The sequence below is a fragment of the Phoca vitulina genome, unplaced genomic scaffold (assembly GCF_004348235.1).
Source record: "Phoca vitulina isolate PV1807 unplaced genomic scaffold, GSC_HSeal_1.0 scaffold36, whole genome shotgun sequence".
NCBI lineage: Eukaryota > Metazoa > Chordata > Mammalia > Carnivora > Phocidae > Phoca > Phoca vitulina.
Window position 1 is genome coordinate 7,871,340 of NW_022589739.1, and position 14,104 is coordinate 7,885,443.

Below are 14,104 nucleotides of genomic sequence, written 5' to 3' on the forward strand. Positions count from 1 at the left end.
CCAACTGAGCCACCCAGGCGCCCGTCTTCGGTCTTTTTGAAAATGGGTAGAATAAATCAAAAGGGCTGAAGCTTTCCTGGTGTGTAAATGATCATTCACAGCTTGTAGTTTAGATGTTTAGAAAGTGGGTAGTAGTGCATTTTCATTATTTTCTTTCTTTTTTCTTCCTTACCTAGGAAAACTTTGTAGGCTGCGTGGCTTTAGGAGGATATTGTTTAAGCTGTAGGCTTCATTTTTCTCATCTGGTACAAGTGAGTTCTAAGGTCTAGGTTCCTTATAGCTCAGATATGATAGAATTCTCTGAAATTAATAAAAAAGATTTAATAAGCCCTTCTTTTTTTATGATTTATTTGAGAGAGAACATGCACAAGTTGGGAGGAGGGAGAGGGAAAAGCAGACTCCTCACTGAGCCGGGAACCTGACTTGGTGCTCCTCCTGGGGCTCGTCGTAGGGCTCATTGTGGGGCTCATTGTGGGGCTCATTGTGGGCCTTGATCCCAGGACCCTGGGATCATGGTCTGAGCTGAAGGCAGACGCTTAACCGAGTGAACCACCCAGGTGCCCCAATTAATAAGTCCTTCTAATTATGTGTCAACCTTGACTAGGCTATGGGATACCCAAATAGCTGGCTTAACATTATTTTTAGGTGCGTTTGTGATGGTGTTTTTAGAAGAGATTAGCACTTGAATTGGTGGTCCGAGTAAAGCAGATAGCCTTCCCCAATCCACTGAAGGCCAGAATAGAACAAAATGGTTGAATTCACTCTGCCTGATTGGTGAGCTGAGACACTGATCATCTGCCCTTGGCACTTCTGTTTCTCAGGCCGTTAGACCTGGACTAGAATTGACGTTGTTGTCTCTCAGGCTTTCCAACTATGCCACTGGCTTTCCTGGATCTCCAGCTTGCAGACAGCAGATGGTGGGCCCTCCCAGCCTCCATGATCATGAACCACTCCGTCTAACAACAAATCTCTCTCTCACACACACACACACACACACACACACACACACACACCTTGGTTCTGTTTCTCTGGAGAACCCTGACTAATTTAAGGTTATAGGCAACTGTTAACTGGAGACACGAAAGAGCAATAGATATTGTAGAGGAAAATTGGAACTTCTGGTTAGAACATGCCAAAATGTTATAGAAGTAGAGGCTTTGGAAGTGATGAAGGAATAGTGATGGATACAAAACAGTTTGTTATCAAGAATTATGATGTGTCAAACATGCAAGTGCTCATGTCACTAGTGGTATGTGTGACTCATAAAATGTATTTGGTAACATGGATAATTGTCAGAATTGATAAATATAGCTTCTGGCTACACAAAAGTAGGAAGGAAGAATAATCTCTATATGTAAGGCTTGGGAGATTTTGCATCAAGTCATGTGATAAGGGTGCTATGGGATGCATCTTGGAACAGCAGTCCTAGCTAGATTTAAACCCTATAGGAGTGATTTTTAGTGAAGTATAGAAATTAAGACCACCAAAGACCTGAGAGGCCTGCTAACCTTTCTTAGGGACATAATTTGGGTGGAGGAGAAGCAGGATGAGACACTGGTCATCTTCAGATAACAATTCTAACCAGCCTTGTTGGGAAGGGAGGCCTCAGTTCAGACGAGCTAGAATTGAGTTCAGAGGCCCAATGAGTAAGATTCTGGGCAATGGAAATAAACACATTCCCTTTAGGTCAAAATGCTGCCTGAATGCTACCCTGGACATCAATTTACTTCAGCTGTGAGTGTGTGGCAAGTCTTGGTTACAAACAAAACAGAAGCCTACCAGGCCTTAGAATATATGGGGACAGTTCTGAGAAAACAAAGGGCTGCTTGGGAGTGGGAGGGTGGGGTGCGTTAGGGTCAACACTAACCCATTTGTTACTGTTACGGTGAAGCTGGGCATTGGGGCTAGGCTGTACTCATGTCCTGGTACTTCATAAAGTGTGGTTATTATTAAAGTTCATTGATTGCAAGCAACAAAAACTGACTCTGGCTTGAGCAAAAGGACTATTAACACCTCTGGAGGCCCGGACCCAGAAACACTGGAATGGGCCACAGCAGGATGGAAGTCAGGCTACTGCCGATGGAATGAATAAAGTACAGTTGTCTTCACCTTGTCGCCACTTGCTCAGCATTCACATTCCGGGGTCACATGCCCCCCACTCAAGCCAGCAGAGCACCTGAAATACAGTTCCACCAGACTAAGGCAAAAAGAAATTGGGATGCTGACAGGAACGGGAAATGGATTCAAGGTAACTAAAAAGCAACAAGTGGGAAATTGGAAACGAGGCCCTGCAGTGATTGATCCCAGTGAGCAGAAAGCTTGGAGGTCATACATGCCATGTCATTTCCCCTAACAGTGACAGAGACTCTGAAAAGAGACCCTGAGACCATCAGGAAGCCCATTTATGATAGGCCTTCTTGGCATGGGACAGAGACAAAAGGGAGACATGGTTCCGAGGATGGGGAGAGTGGCAGAAGACCCTGCCTGGGACCTCAGCCAATTCAGGGGTTTTGCTGTTTTATCCAATAAGAATATACAATACAGAACTCTAAAACTGAAAGTCCCCCAATTTTGCCTGTTAGTCTTTATCCTAAAAATGGCTTCATTCATATGTTCAGTTTTTTATGCCGAATGGTAGCCATTATTTATTCTTCCTTCATGTGAAAACAGTTCATCAGCAAGACTTATTAATTGTACCTCCAGAACTCTTGAATCTAATTTCTTCCATCTTTATTGCTAGCATCCTAGTTCATCCAAATCCATCATTACCTTTGACCTGAAGTATCTTGATAACCTCCTAATTTGTCCGCCTTGTCTCAGGCTTGCCCTCCTAAACTCCCATTTTCTAAACAGCAGCCAGCACTGTCTCTTAAAAACTCGTCTCCTATCAGAATGGTGAACTAGCATAGCCTACTGGCTTCCTCCCCAAAGTCAACCCTAGGGAAACAATGGAAGCAAGAGAGAAGTACAGATTAGAGAAGTCAGCAACGAAACATGAGAAACCCCTGGGGAGAATGAAAGCTTTAGTTAGTTCTACCTGTGTGTGTGTGTGTATAGATGTGTTTGTGCGTGCATGTGTTAACTAGTATTAGCAACTATAGCCGTGGTGGAGGACTAGAGGACAATGAGACAATGGGGCTTTGAAGTTCTATTTTACGTCTTCCTGTGTTAAATGATAGCCCAGACTCACTGTCACCAGAATAACAACAGGATAGTGCAAAAGCCCTGTTGGGGTGAAGAATTGGTGACTATCCCTTCTCTCTCCCTGCTCCTCCATCCAGGACTGAGCAATCATAAACTAAGGAGATTACCTCTTACACTGGGGTTTCTTCCCAAGAGTTTATAGGTAAGTCCCTGGCCAGAGGAGTGGCCTAATAGAGTGGCAGTGAAAGGAACCTTGTCCGAGGTGCTTTAAATTCACGGAGAAAGGCACTATGACTTGGCATTCAGCCCCTCCTCAACACGTGTAAACAGTAACAAGGGGTGGCTGGGTGGCTCAGTCGGTAAGCATCTGCCTTCAGCTCGGGTCATGATCCCAGGGTCCTGGGATCGAGGCCCGCATCGGGCTCCCTGCTCCGCGGGAAGCCTGCTTCTCCCTCTCCCACTCCCCCTGCTTGTGTTCCTGCTCTCTCTCTGTCAAATAAATAAGTAAAATCTTAAAAAAAATAGAGTAACTAGAACATGAAGTCATAAACTAAGATGACACCTAAGAACAATCACTATGAAAGAAAGACAAATTGAACAATGTATAATACTTAAAGCAGAATTATTGGATCAGATACATTTAAAAATAACATATTCAAGATTATAAAGGTATTAATATGATGCAAGAACAAGAAATAAAGAACTAGGTAAAAATACTAAGTATGATATATGTAATCATTGAAATAAACAATACAGGGGATGTGCCTGGGTGGCTCAGTTGGTTAAGTGTCTGCCTTCAGCTCAGGTCATGATCCCAGGGTCCTGGGAACGAGCCCTGTGTCGTACTCTGCTCATTGGGGAGCCTGCTTCTCCCTCTCCCTTTGCCCCACCCGCCTGCCACCCCTCATATTCTCTCTCTCTCTCAAATAAATAAAATCTTGGGAAAAAAGAATACAGGGGCACTTGGCTGGCTCAGTCAGAGGAGCATGTGACTCTTGATCTCGGGGTCGTGAGTTTGAGCCCCACTTTGGGTATAGAGATTACTTAAATAATTTTTAAAAAGAATACAATAGGGGCGCCTGGGTGGCTCAGTTGGTTAAGCGACTGCCTTCGGCTCAGGTCATGATCCTGGAGTCCGGGGATTGAGTCCTGCATCAGGCTCCCTGCTCAGCGGGGAGTCTGCTTCTCCCTCTGACCCTCCCCCATCTCATGCTCTCTCTTTCTCATTCTCTCTCTCAAATAAATAAATAAAATCTTAAAAATAAATAAATAAATAAAAAATAAAAAGAATACAATAAATGCATACTTAAAACAAAGAAATAAAAATTTTAAATGGAAAGATTGGAAAGTATACCAGATAATTTTTTAAAAAAGATTTTTATGTTGCTTCTTAGATCCTGGAAGAAAGAGCCTGCTACTTTTGCCACTGAAACTCTGTCATATCATCCACAAGGCTAGAGACGGGCCATTGGCATCTCTACAATCCTTCCTGCCCAGAGAACACTGCCAAAAGTAGCAGGAAGATAGCATCTGTTTCTCTTTTCCATTCAAATTTCTTGCAAGGGCATCTAATTTGTGGAAACTATTTTGCATGCAGAATTCTAGTTTTTAGAGTTTGTAGCTTTCCAGCCTCTGCAATACAGGAAAGAATAATCAGGGCCAGCTACATAATTTGCAGGGCTCAGTGCAAAATGAAAACGCAGAGCCCTTTATTAAAAAGGCAGGAAAAAAAGGTGCCATTAAAGGTAGTAAAATAGATTTTTTCCCCCTTTCTTCCAGGGTCTCCTTCTTGACTTGTTATGGTATTTTTATTTTCTATTTAACATTGTTCTAAGTAAAGTTAAAATTGTAAATTATTAGCTTATGTTTATCTTTATATTGTGGTGTGCTGGTTTTAAATGCAAATACAGGAGTATTTAACTGCGCGTGGAATCTCTGAAATGATACAGTTCTACTCTGAAGCTCATACATGCATATATGTTCAATTCTTACATGAATAGTAGAACTGCTGCAGAAAGTAACTCAACTGTTTTTATTTCACTTCTTGATCTATGCACATTCTACCAACAGTCTCTGCCTTCTATTTACTGATGAGTAAGGAAAAACTGAAAGAAGAGACTATGGATGGCCCTGTTTTTCCGTTTGCTTCCGTGTCATCATTTTTAGCAAGTGATTGCTACAAGGAAGTCACATACATAAGAATGTGATAGGGTTCCTTGGTAGCTTGTGTTTCTTAGAATGACATTGCCTTCTTTCTGTGTTCAAACCAAGTTCTGGTTTGAAGGGAAAGCATACCCCATCGGGACAGTCAGCACCCCTGCTTATGCAGTTGTAGACCTAACATGCTAGCTTCGCTGGACTCCCGGGTATCACAGGCCCACCAGAATTGTCTGCTCATGGAGTGTTGCAAATGCTCTGGGGGCACGAGGCCACAAGGAACAGCAGATGTGCATATTGCTCACACAGCATCTGCTCATGCACACACTCCTTTGTCCCATAGGACTTCACTTACAAAGTACAAGTTCCAAGATGAAATCATGAAGGATTTTTAAAACGGCTACTGCCGAGCATTAAACCGAGGGCTTAGCCCTTCTGAATACAGAGCCCTGGGCATAGGTGAAATACCAGGAAGCTGGCCCTGGGCATAACCGAAGGAGGTAGGGATGGGTGTTGACTCAACTGCTTTTTAGTTCTGCGAGGCCCAGTCATACTTCCTGTGTCGTGCTATTTACTGACACCACTTTGGGCAACAGAGAGAAAATGCAGCCCCGTCATTAGCTCATACTGTGATTTTGAGTGAACTAGAAAAAGGTGCCCCTTTCTTGAGATACTTTACTGCCATCTGCTGGAAAACTGTCATAATAACTTTATACATTAATGGTGACTACAGTGAATGGTGTCTCTCGGGCCATGGTCATCTGTAAAAACGTGAGTGGCAGCCCTGCCTGTTACCTTCAGGGCCCCTGGGGGCCAGAGGCACACACGCAGACCACTCACAACCTGAACTTAGCAGTCTTAGTGGGCATTTGGCAGGGGTGAGGTGGCAGGCCTACGGGTGGCCCAGGCGTACCTGACTCCCAGCCTCAGGCCTTGTTTGAGAATGGAAACCAATTGTTCCTCTTTTTTACATTGCCTTACCCCTTGGCAGCCCGTGAAGATTGTCATGGCGGGGATTTTTGGCCAGTTCCAACATCTGACAAAGCCGAGTGGATGGAAATAGTATTTTTATGTAGAGGAAGTCTCTACAGGCAAAAATAAAATACAAAATCCAAACCCCCAACTTTTTTTTTGCTTTTGGCTGGAATTACATTAACTCTTTGTGATCCACATATTTTGTGCTAATTAAAAAATCTTGGGGTGCCTGGGTGGCTCAGTCGGTTGGACATCTGTCTTTGGCTCGGGTCAGGATCCCAGGGTCCTGAGATCGAGCCCCGTGTTGGGCACCCTGCTTCTCCCTCTCCCTCTGACCACCCCCTCCCATGCTCTTGCCCACACTCTCTCTCTCTCTCTCAAATGAATAAATAAAAAATCTTAAAAAAATTTTTTTAACATCAGGGGCACCTGGGTGGCTCAGTCGGTTGAGCGTCCAACTCTTGGTTTCGGCTCAGGTCATGATCTCCTGGGTGGTGGGATTGAGCCCAGCAACTGGCTCCCGCTCAGCGGGGATTCTGCTTGAAGAGTCTCTCCCTCTGGTTCTACCCCTGCTTGCCCCCTCTGTCTCTGTCTTTCTTTCTCTCTTTCTCAAAAATATATAAATAAACCTTTTTAAAAAATCTTAACATCGGATGAATGTATCTTTTATTCATAAAAAATGGGAAAACTGACTACATGCAATTTGTTTCAGAGACAGCTTTCTTTCTTTCTTTTTTTTTTTTTTAAAGATTTTACTTATTTATTTGTCAGAGAAAGAGAGACAAAAAGCACAAGTGGGGAGGCAGCAGACAGAGGGGGAAGCAAGCTCCCCGCTGAGCAGGGAGCCCGATGTGGGACTTGATTCCAGGACCCTGGGATCATAACCTGAGCTGAAGGCAGACGCTTCATCAACTGAGCCACCCAGGCATCCCCAGAGATATCTTTCTAATTATAGCATCCCTGGAGTGGGAAAGTAATAAAAGGACTCTCAAAGATGCAGCTATTGGAAACCCTGCTCATGGCCAAGTCCTTCTTCACAGAAGTGGGTAAGCCAAAGACTTGAGAGAGCTAGGGGTCTGTCTGAGGTCACATCATCTGAGTAAATTGCAGAATTAGGATTCTAACTTGGGTTCCCTGGCTCCTGAGCCAGGCGCCTTCTCAATCCCCATGAATGAGCATCCGCTTCTTTCTTCATCCTCCTTCTCTTCTTCTTTTTTTAAAAAAGATTTTATTTATTTATTTGACAAAGAGAAAGATAGTGAGAGCAGGAACACAAGCAGGGGGAGTGGGAGAGGGAGAAGCAGGCTTCCCACCGAGCAGGGCGCCCAACGTGGGGCTCGATCCCAGGACACTGGGATCATGAACTGAGCCGAAGGCAGATGCCTAATGACTGAGCCACCCAGGCGACCCCTCTTCTTCCTGAAGTTTTATGAACCTTTAGTCAGACTCAGAAAGGGCCCAAAACACTTCATTAACGTTTGCCAAAAGATTATTGGATATCGTGAATGCATTGCATTTAATAACAATGGCTAGGGTGCCTGGGTGGCTCAGTCAGTTAAGCGTCTGCCTTCGGCTCAGGTCATCGATCCCAGGGTCCTGGGATTGAGTCCCGCATTGGGCTCCCTGCTCAGCAGGGAGTCTGCTTCTCCCTCTGCCTGCTGCTCCCCCCGCTTGTGCTCTCTCTCTCTGTGTCAAATAAATAAATAAAATCTTAAAAAAAAAATAACAATGGCTAATAATTATTTTGTAAGCTCCCCACTTACTAGTGACCCAGTTATATCTCTTCTTTGTCCACAGAATACATTGAATTGTACTCTTAAAAGTGGAGCAACCCCTATGCATGAATAAAGACAGAGTGTTCTCCAAATACGTTCTAGGACATAATGCCCTGAACTTTAGAAATTCAGTTTATTTTGATTACAGTTAATTCTTGATGTGCTGTTTGAATTCTGTCGATATCACTATTATAAATTTAATCATCTAATAATTAAATATCATTAGTTTTCTCCATAATAATTCTGGTATGATTTTTTCTATCTGTCACACTAAAGGCAGATATAACTTGGAAAACTGATAGTATGACTCTGTATGTTTTTGTTTACAGTCAGTTGGAAAAAATGCTAAAATATTCAGTTATCAATTCTATAGATGTTTTCTCATTTTTTATTAAGGTATCATTTACATATAGTCAAATTCAATCTTTTTAGTGTATCTTTCTGTGAGATATGAAATACAAACAATTATGTAGCCACCACCACAATCAAGATACATTACAGTTTCATCACCCCAAAGAAATTTTTGAGAGTTCAGCCACAGTTAAATATATCTTCCTTTTGGGACCCTGTCCAAGGGCCCTTCACTTCCCTCACTGGACCATCTGGCCTTTCCCAGGAAGTTCTTGGCCCTCAAGTTGATGGGAATAGTGAGGCCACTATGTTCACAGTCCAAGGGAGAGGGCTGGCAACAGCACAAATAAGGCCATCCACCCAGACTCTCAAAAGACTCCTCACCCTTGGAGGATAGAGGGAAAGAGCGGACCACCAGTGAGTCACTCCTGGGTTTGTCAAGAGGCAGACACAGCCCTCTGCTTATCTGTTCTTGCCAGTCTGCCCTGTCTCAGCCTCCTCAGGTACACACAACACACACACACACATACAAACACCATACAATTATTTGCACGTGCAAATACACAAACATACATCTAATATACATCAGTGCCCACATATACATGATCAACCCTACACACAGATGCTCACTCACATATAAACTCAAACAGACATGTACACAGATGTGCATATGCATGTGCTCATGAACTACTTCTGGGAAAGTTGCATCACTTGTGGACCTTATCTGCAATTTGCTTCTCTTGTTGCTCAACTTCATATTTCCCCATGCCATGAGCCATCAGATACTGCTTGGTGCTGACTCTTCTTTGGGGCTTCTTTGTCACTGTGGGTTATGGCAGTGGAAGGGTGATGTCTAATTTTTAAGCAATTCGGGGAGCTCGTGTCATTGAGAGACATGAGGAGCCTGATGCTGGTTATGAATGAGGTACGGGGGGCTGGTGGGACAGTAGGGCATGGGAAAGTGAAGCCGGTGTGACTTTTGTAGAGATGGATCCCTGTGCAGAAGGAGCTGGCTGCCACAGATGGCTGTGGGCCTATCAGTCTATATCTAGCTGAATTTGTGTTGCCAGTCTTAAGAAAGCCCATATTGTAAAGCATCCGTTTCTCTGCATCATCAGTGAGATTCATTTCGTTTTGCACACAATGAACTCTTCACTGAGCATTGGAGAATAAGGGTTCATCAGCTGATTTGTCTTGAATGCTGTGCTGTGAGCTGGGGAGTGGACAGGTTCTGCCTGGGTGGAGTCGAGTTGATTCCAGTCTTGCTGGAGGAAGTGCCCCTGTTAGTATAGGCATAGACTATCTCTGGAAGGATAAACAAGGCATTGCTAACATAGATTGCTTTGGGGGAAGGAAACTGAGCAGCTGGTATCAAAGCCCTGTGTGATAAGATGAAGAGGGTTCTAGGAGTTCTCAGTGGAGGACCCTTAGAAGAGGTGGGGCATGAGCTTGACCCTGAATGGGGTCAACAGGTGAAGGAGGACAATCTGGTATTAGCTTGGAATCCAGCCTTGGCCCTATCCTCTCTTCAGGGGCTCTTTATATGGAGCCAAGGTACGAATGTATAGATGGGAAGGTTAAGGGAGGGGTGTTCTAGCCTCCTTGCCTGTATAGTATGTCAGGTCATGTGAGGGTCCTCATATTTGCCTAACAGTGTCCCACCACTTGCTTTTCCCTTTGGGCCCAGGGCAGGCCTAGCTTGGAAGGAGAAGGTGGGGATGCTTCTGCTTCCTGAGTTTTTTAGTGAACAAAGGCCATTGGCCAGGGATTTTTGGACCCACATAGCTCTTCCTTTTGGAATTACAAGTCTGAGTTGGGGCAGCAAGACCCTATTCTAAGGCACAAGCAAGGTGAGGGGTAGAGGGAGAAGCAGACTCCCCACTGAGTGGGGAGCCCGATGGATGGGAGGCTCAATCCCAGGACTCCGGGATCATGACCTGAGCTGAAGGCAGATGCTTAACCGACTGAGCCACCCAGGCGCCCCTAAAAAGTTTTAATATTATTTATTTATTTTTTAAAAATTATTTATTTATTTTTAATTTAATTTCAATTAATTAACATATAATGTATTATTGGTTTCTGAGGCAGAGCTCAGTGATTCATCAGTCTTATATAGCACCCAGTGTTCATTACATCACATGCCTCCTTAATGCCTATCACCCAGTTTACCCCATCCTCCCACCTCCCTCCCCTCCAGCAACCCTCAGTTTGTTATTATTTATTTTTGAAGAGATAATACATCATTATGGTTCAATACCCAAAAAGTACAATGAAACATTTCCCTTCTATCTCTTATCCCAGCCATTCAGTTTCCTTCCCTAGAAGTAATCAATTTTAACAATGTCTTATTTTTCCAAAAATAGTATATGCATATACAAGAAAGTACATAGTTCTTTTGTTTTCTCTTTTTTTACACAGATAATAACATATTGCACACCCTTGTTTTTTTTACATGTATCATCTCATTTAACTCCTACAGCAAACATGAGACCGGTAATATTATCTCCATTTAGAGAGGTTAAGAAATTTACCTAACATTACAGATTTTGTAAATGGTAAAGTTGAGATTTGAACCTGGGGAATCTGATTTCAGAGACCCGTATTATTACAGGAATGTCATAATACCAATATTTATTCTACTAAAAATCCCAATGGTAAAATTTATAAATCAGGAAACTGATCCATTTCACATTAACTAAGAAGTGCTATCTTAGCATACATTTCTGTAAGGTAATTTTCAGTTATTTATAGAATTTTCAGTTCCATTAAGAGCTGTCTTTCGTCTGTCTCACCTAGAGCCGGCCAGTCGCAGACTGTCTCCGAGATGTTTCCTGTCCACAACAGAATCACCGTGATTCTTCAGAGGCTCTTCAGGTTCTCCTCTGTCATTAGGTCTGCAGTCTCAGTCCATTTGAGGAGCAACATTGGCGTTACAGCGATGGCATTTAATAAGGAACTTGATCCTGTACAGAAATTCTTCATGGACAAGACTAGAGACTATAGAACTAAGTGACAGGCATCTGGAGGACCTGTTGATACTGGCCCAGAGTACCAGCAACAACTGGAGAGGGAGCTTTCTATTTTTTTTAAAGATTTTATTTATTTGTCAGAGAGAGAGAGAGAGAAAACACAAGCAGGGGAGCGGCAGGCAAAAGTAGAAGCAGGCTCCCCGCTGAGCAGGGAGCCCGATGCAGGACTTGATCCCATGACCCTGGGACCATGACCTGAGCCGAAGGCAGACGCTTAACCAACTGAACCACTCGGGAACTCCTACCCTTTCCTTTTTATTTTATTTTATTTTATTTTTTAAAGATTTTTTATTTATTTGACAGAGAGAGACATAGCGAGAGAGGGAACACAAGCAGAGGGAGTGGGAGAGGGAGAAGCAGGCTTCCCGCCGAGCTGGGAGCCCGATGTGGGGCTCAATCCCAGGACCCTGGGATCATGACCTGAGCTGAGGGCAGACGCTTAACGACTGAGCCACCCAGGCGCCCCTACCCTTTCCTTTTTAAAAGCTAGTGTCCAGGGTCACCTAGATTGCTCAGTTGATTAAGTGTCCTACTCTTGATTTTGGCTCAAGTCATGATCTCAGGGTTCTGATATCGAGCCCTGCATCAAGCCCTGTGTGGGGCTCTGTGCTGGGTGGGGCTCCGTGCTGGGCTTGGAGACTGCTTCAGATTCTTTCTCTCCCTCTGCCTCTCCCTCTCTCTCTCTGATTTAAAAAAAAAAAAAAAGCTAGTGTCCAGGAAGTAAGTTCAGAACAACTAAAGAATGAATGATGAGTTACCTTGAAATTCAATTATTTTCCTGACTGTGGGTTTTCTTCTCAATTTAAACATTTGTGGTAAAATAAATGTACATAACATAAAATTTACCATATTAATCTTGTTTAAGTGTACAGTCAGTGGTATTAAGTACATTGATAATGTTGTACAACCATCACCACCATCCATCTCTAGAACTCTTTTGTCTTGCAAAATGGAAACTCTATACCCATCAAATAATGACTCCTCATTCTTCTCTCCCCACCAACCCCTGACAACCACCGTTCTACTTTCAGTCTCTAGGATTTCGACTAGTCTAGGCAACTCATGTAAGTGGAATCATATAGTATTTGTCTTTTTGTGACAGGCTTATTTCATTTAGCGTAATGTCCTCGAGGTTCATCCATGGTGTAGCATGTGTCTGATTGTCCTTCCTTTTTAAGGCTAAATAATATTCCAAGGCTAAATAATATTCCAATATTCCATTCCATACTACATTTTGCTTATTCATTCATTTTGGATGGACACTTGGGTTGCTTCCACATTTTAGCTATTACACACACTGTTTTGCACCTTGTTTTTTACATTAACAATATATCTTGGCTATTTTTCCATATCAGTACACAATGAGTCTCCTTTTTGTCTTTCCTTCTTTCTCTTGCTTGTTTTGTTTTACAAATGCGTAATATTTCAAGTTTTGCACAAACTGTAGTTTCTTTGACTTGTCTCCTATAGCTGGATATTCTGATTGTTACCACTTAGTTTTTCTGTTTGTTTGTCTTTGCTGTTACATACTACAATGCACATATATATACTTTTCCAGTTAATTTTGATCCAAGATACACCAATGACCTTATTCCATCTTTCTTTTTTTTTTTCTTTTTTAAGATTTTATTTATTTGACAGAGAGAGACACAGCGAGAGAGGGAACACAAGTGGGGGGAGTGGGAGAGGGAGAAGCAGGCTTCCCGCTGAGCAAGGAGCCCGATGCGGGGCTCGATCCCAGGACCCTGGGATCATGACCGGAGCCAAAGGCAGACGCTTAACGACTGAGCCACCCAGGCGCACCTTATTCCATCTTTCAAAGCAGGGTTTGGCTCTGCTATTGGGTGATCTGTTGTGATCATATCCTCCCTCTCCTTTACTTTGGTGTTGCTTTTTCAGGGTAGAGACTTACAAGGTATAGACAGCCCTGTTGTTCCTACATTCCTCCAGGGCAGCACCAACACTCCAGAGAGTAATAAAAGGGCAAACAACCTGGTGTCCCTTCAAACTGGTATTTTAAAAGTACTTGTTGAGGGGTGCCTTGCTGGCTCAGTCAGTAGAGCGTGTGACTCTTGATTTTGGGTTGTGAGTTCAAGCCCCACACTGGGCATAGAGCTTACTTAAAAAAACCCAACTTACTGAATATATATCAAGCAAAAGGAAACTGATTTATTAATAAAAATTATATATTTTTATATTAAAACGAGGGGTTTATCCATGCATTGCATATATCATTATGTTTTATACACTATGAAATGGTTTTTATTTCCCAGTTTTTCTATTATTGATATCATTATCTAGCAACACTCACTAAAAGTAGAGGAAACTTATGAAGTTCCAAAGTATTTTTCAAACTATGCTTAGTGATTTTCTGGATTTCATATAACCAAAATGTTTCACACTTTCAGTAGCTTGTTGTTTTTTCAGTTTCCTTATAACTTTTGAGCCAGATAATTTTAAAAGGATTAAAATTGGACAGTACCGTGCTATGCTTTATTCATTGTTTTTCAGAACTAATAGAATTTTCTATTTTTTTTTAATGATTTTATTTATTTATTTGAGAGAGAAAGTGAGCAAGAGCAGAGGGGAGAGGGAGAAGGGAGAGGCAGAGGGAGAGGAAGAAGCAGGCTCTCCGCTGAGCGGGGAGCCCGACATGGGGCTTGATCCTAGGAC